Raw genomic sequence first — 10000 nt, 5'->3', positions numbered from 1 at the left:
TCCGCTGCCGCGTGCGCGGGGGACGGCAGAACGCCCGACCCGCGCCGAGCAGCCAGGCGGGGTCGGCGGCCACGCGCGCGTCAGACGTCGAGGCGCGGTGACGGGGGGAGAGGCGGCGCGGCGCTCCACACCCCACGGGGCGGGGCCCCGGGGTTCGGGCGGCGAGCGGGAGGCACCCCGTGGTGCCCGACCCGGGAGACAGTCACGCCGTGCGGCCGCAGCACCCACGCGCCCGCCCGGTCAAGGTCCGGGTCCCGGCCGAGGCCGGACTCCGAGGCCCACCGGCGGGCGCAGGCGCAGGAGGAGAGGGGGTGGGTGACCGGCACCGCCCCCAACCCCCGCGACGGCCAGGAGGCGACGGAAGCCGTCCGGCGCGCCCACCCGCCCGGGACGGAGGACCGAGACCGGGACCGAGGCCCCGGCCCGGGCCCCACCCCCCGACCCGGGGGGCGGGCGGGCAGCCGGCACAGCAGAGGCCGACCTCACACACGACGCCTGGCCGGGAGAGACCACCGGGGTGCGCTCGGGCGCACGCACGCGCCGAACAGGGCCCGCCACGCGGGGGGAAGGACACGCCGCCACTACCCCCAGACATCGACACCCGAGACGCCTCGGGGAGGGGCCGCCGCGGGCCCGGGAAGCGAGGCACACACCTGGGGCGCGCGGACGCGGAGCGGAAGAGCGGGCTCGGGAGGAGACGAGACCCCGGGCAAGGCCGAGGCGACCGGGGAAGGCAGCGAGCGGGGGAGGAGGCGGCGGGCCACCGCGAGGATCCGGAGAGAAGCCTCGTGCACAGCCGACCGCAGCCGTGACACACACGGGGTCTCACCGCCAGTGGCCTCCCAAGCACAAGGGCGGTCCCGCGCGGAATCCGGAGCGGCCACCTGGCCTTCAGCGATCACCGCACACCTCGCGGGAGCTCGGGGCTCCCCCCACCGCCACCCGCAGTCGCAGCCGGCGCCCCGGAAACCACTTCCCGCGCACGCGGCAAGCCGACCCGACCGCTCCGACGTCCACACCAGAGCCACGTGGAGCCGACCACCGGGCCCCGAAGCCAAGGCACACACCCGGGGGACGCGGACACCGGCCGACGGCGGCCGGGGGTGACGCCCCACAAGGCAGAGACGGCTCGGGTCCCAGACGGGGCCGGCACCAGCACAGCCGGAGAGACGCTCGGAGAGAAAGGATCGGCAGCCGGCGGCGGGGAGGAGGCGCACACGCAGGGCCAGGGCCCAACGAGGGCAGGGGCACGGGAGCCCGCCGAGGGCTCGGGCAGAAACCTCGGGGTGCGGTCGGGCCACTGGGAAAGCACGACCGCGGGATCCCACCGCCACAGACACGAGGGCGGTCCCACGGCCCGCCCCACCCAGGACGCCGGCCAGCCCCTTGGCACCACCGCGGAGCCCCCTCACGGGACCCAGACCCCACCCACCGGGGGCCCCAAAAGCGACCAGCCCGACACCGGGGCAACGTGCCCAGAATCTCGTCCATCCCCGACCCGGTCCCGCTCCGGGAGACCGGCACGCCCCACCGTGGGGGACGGTTTCCCAGGCCCAGGCGGCCCGACCCGTTGCCCCGCACACAGCGCGGCCATCGGCACCGGCCACGGCTCGGCACGGCACGGGAGCGGACAGAGAGCCGGCTCACACGCCAGACTGGACACGCCACGCGCACCCAGCGTTCAAGCTACGACGCCCCCAACGGCCAGGACACCGGGCCAGGCCCAGCGGGACCCTCCCCCGACTCAGAGGGGGGAGGCGCGGGCCACAGTAGGCATCGAGCGGCGCTCGGTCCCCACCGCGGGGACCGGCGGACCCCTCTCTCTCCCATCACCGAGAAGAGGGAACTCTGCCTACACGTGAGCGAATCCAATCGCTGACGGCAGCGCTACCACAACGCAGAGAGAGGCGGCGAGCCGGGGGAATCCGGTACACCCCAAGGCACAACCTCTCAGATCGCTAGAGAAGGCTTTCTCACCGAGGGCGGGTCACGCTCCCCCAACCCACCGGTCGCCCCCTCACCGGGCCAGCCACGGAGGCGCTCAGGGACACCTGGGGAAGGGAGGGGGGGCCGTGGTCTACGGCAGCAGGAGAAGGAAAACCTGCGGCACCCCTTACCCCACGCGGGAGAGGCGCACCTCGCTCGACCACACCCCCTCCAATGAGCTGAGCTCCTCCTCAGGACCCACACGCAGACCCCCCGTGGCAGCAGCCGGAGGAGGGGGCCCCAGGGGCGGGAACACCACCACCACTCGGCCTCGGGCACCTGAGTGACAACCCGGAGCGCTCCAGGAGCACCGCAAAGGCCTGAGCGGAGCCAACGCTCGCACCACCCCGGCAAGGGCAGGACGACGGGCCGGCGGGACAGCCCCCCACCGCCGCGGAGGGGGGCCGCGCCCGCAAGGCAACACCCACAGGAGGCGAGAGCGAGGGATGCCTGCCGTGTCAGAGGACCCCGCCGCCCCCGCCAGGCAGACGACAGGAGAAGCACGGCGAGGTCGGGCCGGATTCCGTACCCCTAATGCCTCCCACCACCAGCCCCACACATGCAGGGAGAGGAGAGACACGGGGCCCCCCCGCGGGTGGGGTGAGAAGAGCGGAGCCATTCACCATGAAGGTCCGTCCCTCGCCCACCGCGGAACGGTCGCAGCCCGGGAGAGCATGACGTCACCACATCGATCGGAACAAGACCCAGAGCGGAGCAACGGGACCTCACCAGCCTCACCAAACCACCGAGCCGACCACAGCCCGCGGTCGGCCAGCCCCGCTCTGAGGGAAGGGACGGCGGACAACCCCAAGGGAGCGGAGGACGCCTGACACGCACGGCACGGAGCCAACGGAGCGGGGTTGTCACGACCGCCCCAGGTGCCCGCAGCGGGGAGCGCACGCGCAGGCGGAAGGGAGCCCCCCACCCGCATCGGCCTCTCCCCACCACACCCGGGTGGGTCAGAGGAGACCCGGGCCCACCCAGGGCGGCACCGGGGAGCCGGGACACTCAGACGGATGCGTGAGAGGCAAGGCACACGGGCCCCAGCCGGCGGCTCAAGCCAGAGCAGGGCCGGCTAGCCAGGTCACCGCCAGACCAGATAAACCCCCACGCATCCAGAGGCCCGACCTCTCCAGCGACAAGTCGCCAGAGGACAGCGTGTCAGCAACAACCCGGTGGCCCAAAATTCAAACTCAGCGTGAAAGATATACCCACCCTGGGGGGCAGGGGGTCGAGTCACCGGCCACACCACCGACTCAGAAACGCACGACACGGACATCTGTCCCCAAAAAGGCCACCATCGCAGCCACACACGGAGCACCCAGGGCCGTCTCGTCGACCCCCAAGACCAGGGACGCCCTCCGGGCCACCGGTGCCACGCAGGGGCCGACCCGTGCCTCCAGAGCGAGACCCATTCGGCCGTCCCCTCACACGCGAGGGACACACGAGGGACCGAAGGCGCTCTCAGGGACCACTCTCCGACTACGAACGCGGACTTGGAAGAAAAGTATCACAGCAGAGGGACCGCAGCCGGGTACGGCACCCCGGGAGGACGGCGCAGGACGGCCACCGACTCCCCACGAGAACTTGGAAAAGAGATTCGGCGGGTGCCTCAGGCGGCCAGGGCCCGCACAGGCCCGCGACAGGGCCGGGGAGGGGCGTCCCCGGCCACCCGCGCCATGCCCGGAGGGTCCCCGCGGGTCGCGGGTCGGGCCTCGGGAGCTACGGCGTGCTGGTCGACCAGCCCCGGCAGCCCGCACACCTCGCTCGGGCCTGGAAACTCGGCGACAGCCTGCCCCTATATAGCCCTGCACGCCCGTGCTCTGACTCACAAGTGACTCGCCAGAGCTCTGGCGCCACAGGGACAGCCCCGCTGACAGCCGCAGGCTTTCCGGAGCTCTGCCTAGCTCACAGCAGGGACGCTCCCCTCGCTCAGCAGCTGCCACCGGAGCTCTGGAAGCCAGGAGAACCATATAAAAGCGGCCACCAGATGGAGCCCGAAAACCGGCGACATGTCACCATCCCAAACCTGTCACCGAGACACATCCGGATGGCAGGGCGGCCGGCGGACCGCAAAACCGAAACCGTGAGTCGAGAAAGTCTTCCCGAGGCCGAAAACACAGCCCCTCCACCCCAACCCCACAGAAACGCTCCTCCAAACGTGTATCTGCGTAGACCGAGACAGAGTCAAAAGACAAGCCCATGACGTGTGGGTGTTTGGAGATGCATCTCGGAGGGAGAAAGAACACACAGGACTCGGGCGCGAGTCGTTCAGGTGACAGAGAGACGCCGAATGAGGACACGTTCACAATCCACACGGGGTGGGGGATGGGAGGGAGGGAGGGAGGGAGGGAGGGAGGGAGGGAGGGGATAGAAAAAAGAGAGATGGAGGAAGGAGGGAGGGAAGAAAGCAAGCAGGGAGCGGGGAGGAAGGAGATGGAGAAAACAGACAGAATTTAAAAAATCTGGAGAAGGTATATGATGAAAGGTGGAAAATGAAGAAAGATGAAAAAGAGAAAGAATGAGGAAAGAGATGACGGAAAGAAGGGCGAAAGAGAGGAAAAAAGAAAGTATAAAAGACAAAGAAAGAAAGAAAGAATAAAGGAAAGGAACAGATAAAAGGACAGAAGGGAGGGAGGAAGGAGGGAAAGAAAAAGAAAGAAAGAAAGAAAGAAAGAAAGAAAGAAAGAAAGAAAGAAAGAAAAAGAAAGAAAGAAAGAAAGAAGAGGCTAATGCCTTTTTCAGCGTTCGCCCACCTGCATCAAGGTGAAAATTAAAAAAGAAGAAGAAGGGGAAGAAGAAGGAGGAGGAGGAGGAGGAGGAGGAGGAGGAGGAGGAGGAGGAGGAGGAGGAGGAGGAAAGAAAGAAAGGAAGGAAGGAAGAAAAAGACAGAAAATGGAGAAAATAAAATTCGGTACTAAACACTATCTGGCCTGGCGACACAGCAAGGCTCCGTCTAGAAAGAAAGACAGAGAGACAGAGAGACAGAGAGAAAGAAACAGCGAGAGAGAGAGAGAGAGAGAGAGAGAGAGAGAGAGAGAGAGAGAGAGAGAGAGAGAGAGAGAAAGAGAGACAAAGAAACGCAGAGGCCGGGCACGGTGGCTCATGCCTGTAATCCCAGCACTTTGGGAGGCCGAGGCGGGTGGATCACAAGGTCAGGAGTTCGAGACCAGCCTGGCCAAAATGTTGAAACCCCGTCTCTGCTAAAAAAACAAACATTAGCTGGGCGCGGTGGCACGCGCCTGTAATCCCAGCTACAAAAAAAAAAAAAAGGAAACACAGGAACAACGAAAGAAACACAGAACTGGGTGACAGAGTGAGACTCTGTCTCGAAAGAAAGAAAGAAAGAAAAAGAAAGAAAGAAAGAAAGAAAGAAAGAAAGAAAGAAAGAAAGACAGACAGACAGACAGACAGACAGACAGGAACAACGAAAGAAAGAAAGACAGGAACAACGAAAGAAACACAGAAACAACAAAAGAAACACAGAACTAGGCCGGGCGCGGTGGCTCACGCCTGTAATCCCAGCACTTTGGGAGGCCGAGGCGGGTGGATCACGAGGTCAAGAGATCGAGACCATCCTGGTCAACATGGTGAAACCCCGTCTACACTAAAAATACAAAAAATTAGCTGGGCATGGTGGCGCTTGCCTGTAATGCCAGCTACTCAGGAGGCTGAGGCAGGAGAATCGCCTGAACCCGGGAGGCGGAGGTTGCAGCGAGCCGAGATCGCGCCATTGCACTCCAGCCTGGGTGACAGAGTGAGACTCTGTCTCAAAAAAAAAAAAGGAGAAAAAAAAAAAAAAAAAAAGGAAACACAGGAACAACGAAAGAAACACAGAACTGGGTGACAGAGTGAGACTCTGTCTCGAAAGAAAGAAGAAGAAAGAAAGAAAGAAAGAAAGAAAGAAAGAAAGAAAGAAAGAAAGAAACAAACAAACAAACAAACACAGGAACAGCGAAAGAAACACAGAACCGAGTGACAGAGTGAGACTGTCTCGCAAAAAGAAAATAAAGGAAAGCAAACACAGAAACAACGAAAGAAACACAGAAAGAACGAAAGAACCAGAACTGGGTGAGAGAGTGGCACTCTGTCTCAAAAAAAAAAAAAGGGAAACACAGAAACAACGAAAGAAACACAGGAACAACAAAAGAAACACAGAAACCACGAAAGAAACACAGGAACAACGAAAGAAACACAGAAACCACGAAAGAAACACAGAACTGGGTGACAGAGTGAGACTCTGTCGCAAAAAAAGACAAAATACAAGGAAACACAGAAACCACGAAAGAAACAAAGAAAGAAAGAAAGAGCTGGAAAAGGAAATTAGGAAGACAGAAACAAAAGGAGAAAGGATAGAAAGATCTTTTCTTGTTTTTTTTTTTGTTTGTTTTTTTTGAGACGGAGTCTCGCTCTTGTTACCCAGGCTGGAGTGCAATGGCGCGATCTCGGCTCACTGCAACCTCCGCCTCCTGGGTTCAGGCAATTCTCCTGCCTCAGCCTCCTGAGTAGCTGGGATTACAGGCACGCGCCACCGTGCCCAGCTAATTTTTTTGTATTAGTAGAGACGGGGTTTCACCATGTTGACCAGGATGGTCTCGATCTCTCGACCTCGTGATCCACCCGCCTCGGCCTCCCAAAGTGCTGGGATTACAGGCTTGAGCCACCGCGCCCGGCCTATTTTCTTGTTTTTTAATCCTCTAAAAGCATAGTAAGGCCCAGGTAGGGGCTACGACACACCTTCCACCTTACTAATATGTTGGCCAGGAAAATAAAAATTTACACTTAACGTAACCGTTAAAAGTGACTATGAGCCGGACGCGGAGGCTCAAGCCTGTCATCCCAGCACTCTGGGGGGCTGAGGCGGGTGGACCACCTGAGGTCAGGCGTTCAAGACCAGGCTGGCCAACATGGTGAAACCCCGTCTCTACTAAAAACACAAAAAAACTTCTTTAATTTTAACGTATAAAGAAAAGGAAAAAGTTCTCCAGGCGTGGTGGCGCATGCCTGTAACCCCAGCCACTCAGAAGGCTGAGGCAGGAGAATTGCTTGAATCCGGGAGGCAGACGTTGCAGTGAGCAGAGATCACACCGCTGCATTCTAGCCTGGGCGACAGAGCGAGACTCTATCTTAAAAATGAAAAAAAAAAAATGACTATGAGGGCCCAGGCCAGGGTGGTTGAATTTACCTAAGGAGTGGGGGTGGGGGTGGAGTGGAGAGGATATGCCTGACTGGAACGAGAGAAACCGAGGGGAGCAAGCAGAAGGGGACAGAAAGAGGAAGGGGAAGGGACGGAGGCACAGTGGGTTATTCTAGAATGTTTTCAAGCCTGGGGTGGGGGTGGGCACGGAGGGCAACTCAGGAAACAAGCCGACTCCAGCAATGACACCTAATTCATTATTGCTGGCATCGCTGCCTTGAAAGGGGGGCACCGCATGTTTCTTCCTCCACACCCATTCGATGACTTCTGGGAAATGCCATTTACTTGCACGCTCTTGACATCTACCTGCTTTCACTACAACTGAGGAGAATCAGGAAAGTCCCCACTAACGGCAAGGCCTAAAGTGGAGCTGTCATCCATAAAACCCAGGCAGCAGAGTCCATATGGGTTAAAAAGACACGAAGAGGCCGGGCGCGGTGGCTCAAGCCTGTAATCCCAGCACTTTGGGAGGCCGAGGCGGGTGGATCACGAGGTCAAGAGATCGAGACCATCCTGGTCAACATGGTGAAACCCCGTCTCTACTAATACAAAAAATTAGCTGGGCACGGTGGCGCGTGACTGTAATCCCAGCTACTCAGGAGGCTGAGGCAGGAGAATTGCCTGAACCCAGGAGGCGGAGGTTGCGGTGAGCCGAGACAGCGCCATTGCGCTCCAGCCTGGGTATCAAGAGCGAAACTCCGTCTCAAAAAAAAAAAAAAAAAAAAAAAAGACACGAAGAGAGAAAGGGAAACAACGGATCAAAGAGAAGAACAATCGGGCCCAGCCAGGGTCTCCAGGGGTCTTCTGGGCAACGAGGGAGTGAGGGGGACGGACGGACGGACGGACGGACCAAGGTGGGGGCGGGGCGGGGCGGGGGCGGGTGAGCTCGGGGCGTGGGCGGGGCGGCGGGTAGCGGAGAGAAGCCACAATCGCTCCTGACTGCGGGCGGGCGGCCAGAGCGTCCCGTATGCCGCCTAGACCTTCAAGAACCGTGACCGCTAGGTGACGCCCGAAGACAACATATGCAAGTGTCAGCCCGGCACCCTCCCAGGCATTATCCCCACAACTAACCGAGCGGAGCCCCTGCGGGGGAAGGAAGCACCATGACTCGGCAATACACACAGAAACACACGCACCTACGTACGCACGCACGCACGCACGCACACGCGCGCCGTATTCCACAGTATAGAAGGGTTTATACCGTGATCACGAGAGGGCCCGCACTATTTTCTTTTCTAGTGACAAAAGAAAAAGCAGGCCGGGGCCTAGCGGCCCACGCCCGTCACCCCTGCACTCTAGTAGGCAGAGGCAGAGGCAGAGGCAGATGCGGGCGGGTCGCCTGAGGTCAGGAGTTCCAAACCAGCCCGGTCCACGCGACGAAACCACCATCTCTAGGCCCTCGAAAGGCTGAGGCAGGAGAATCGCTGGAACTCGGGAGGTGGAGGTCGCACTGAGCCGAGATCTCACCACTGCACTTCAGCCTGGGCGACAGAGCAAGACTCCGGGGGCGGGGAAGGAAAAAAAAAAAGGAAAAAAAAATCGCTTCCCTCTTGAGGTGAATACGCACTGTTACACGTACACAGAGAGCTCGGAAGGTATACAGGCCCTGACATCCTCTGTAACTTTGAGTCGGTCTGGCGATATTTTCCAGGCCTTCCGTTTCCCCGTCAGCAGTCACAGAAATAAAAACTCCCTCCTTTCCCAATTCGTCTTCATGTCGTCATCAGGCCACAAGAATAAGCGAACACATTTTACACGACAAGGAGGAAAAGCACAACAAAGCGAAAGTCTCAGAGGTCTGTGGTACAGATTGAAGAGACTCTTTCAGAATCCACAGAAAGACACACACACGGAGAGATGGAAAGAAACAAATAAAGAAAAGAGAAAGAGAGTAAGGAAGATAAGGAACAGGCCGGGCGCGGTGGCTCACGCCTGTCATCCCAGCACTTTGGGAGGCCGAGGTGGGTGGATCACCTGAGCTCAGGAGTTCAAGACCAGCCTGGCCATCATGGTGAAACCCCATCTTTATAAAAAAATAAATAAATAAAAAATAAAAAAATAAAAAGGAAGATAAAGAACAAGAAATATAAAGAAAGAGAGGGCCGGGCGCGGTGGCTCACGCCCATAATCCCAGCACTTTGGTTTGGGAGGCCGAGGCGGGTGGATCACGAGGTCAAGAGATCGAGACCATCCTCGTCAACATGACGAAACCCCGTCTCGACTAAAAAATACAAAAATTACCTGGGCATGGTGGCGCAGCCTGTAGTCCCAGCTACTCGGGAGGCTGAGGCAGGAGAATTGCTTGAACCCAGGAGGCGGGGGCCGTGGTGAGCCGAGATCGCGCCATTGCACTCCAGCCTGGGTAACGAGAGCGAAACTCCGTCTCGAAGGAAAAAAAAAGAAAAAAGAAAAAAGAAAGAAAGAAAGAGACAGAGATGTAAAGGGAAGAAAGATGAAAAAGAAAATAGAAAGAGAAATAGCAGAAAGAAAAAGATAATGAGAAATCAGAGAAAGTAGGGAGGAAGAAAGAGAAAAAAGAAAAAGAATGAGAGAGAGAGGAGAGAGGGAGGGAGGGAGAGAGGACAGAGAGAGAGCGGTGGGGGGGGAGCAGCGAGAGCGAGAGCGAGAGCGAGAGCGAGAGCGAGAGCGAGAGCGAGAGCGAGAGCGAGAGCGAGAGAGAGAGAGAGAGAGAGAGGAGGAATGAAAGAAATAAAGAAGAGGACAGCGCACCATGGCTCACGCCTGTAACCCCAACACTTTGGGAGACTTACTTAGGTGGAAGAATCGCTCGAGCCCAGGAGTTTGAGACCAGCCCTG

The 10000-nt window shown here is 59.2% G+C and overlaps 1 long non-coding RNA gene across 4 annotated transcripts in view; it reads right to left on the bottom strand.

Moving 5' to 3' along the window:
- Positions 1-8337, bottom strand: part of LOC135273211 (uncharacterized) — a 110302-nt gene extending 101965 nt beyond the window's left edge. For all 4 annotated transcript variants that reach the window (XR_010341021.1, XR_010341019.1, XR_010341020.1 and 1 more), the window contains exon 1: positions 8255-8337. This is a non-coding gene — a long non-coding RNA (uncharacterized LOC135273211). The remainder of the gene's footprint in view (positions 1-8254) is intronic.
- Between the last annotated feature and the right edge of the window lie 1663 nt (positions 8338-10000).

The sequence above is a fragment of the Aotus nancymaae genome, unplaced genomic scaffold (assembly GCF_030222135.1).
Source record: "Aotus nancymaae isolate 86718 unplaced genomic scaffold, 86718_ANA_hifiasm-v0.15.2.pri h1tg000466l, whole genome shotgun sequence".
NCBI lineage: Eukaryota > Metazoa > Chordata > Mammalia > Primates > Aotidae > Aotus > Aotus nancymaae.
The sequence above is the reverse complement of the archived record's forward strand: the minus strand, read 5'-3'. Positions and strand labels throughout refer to the sequence as shown.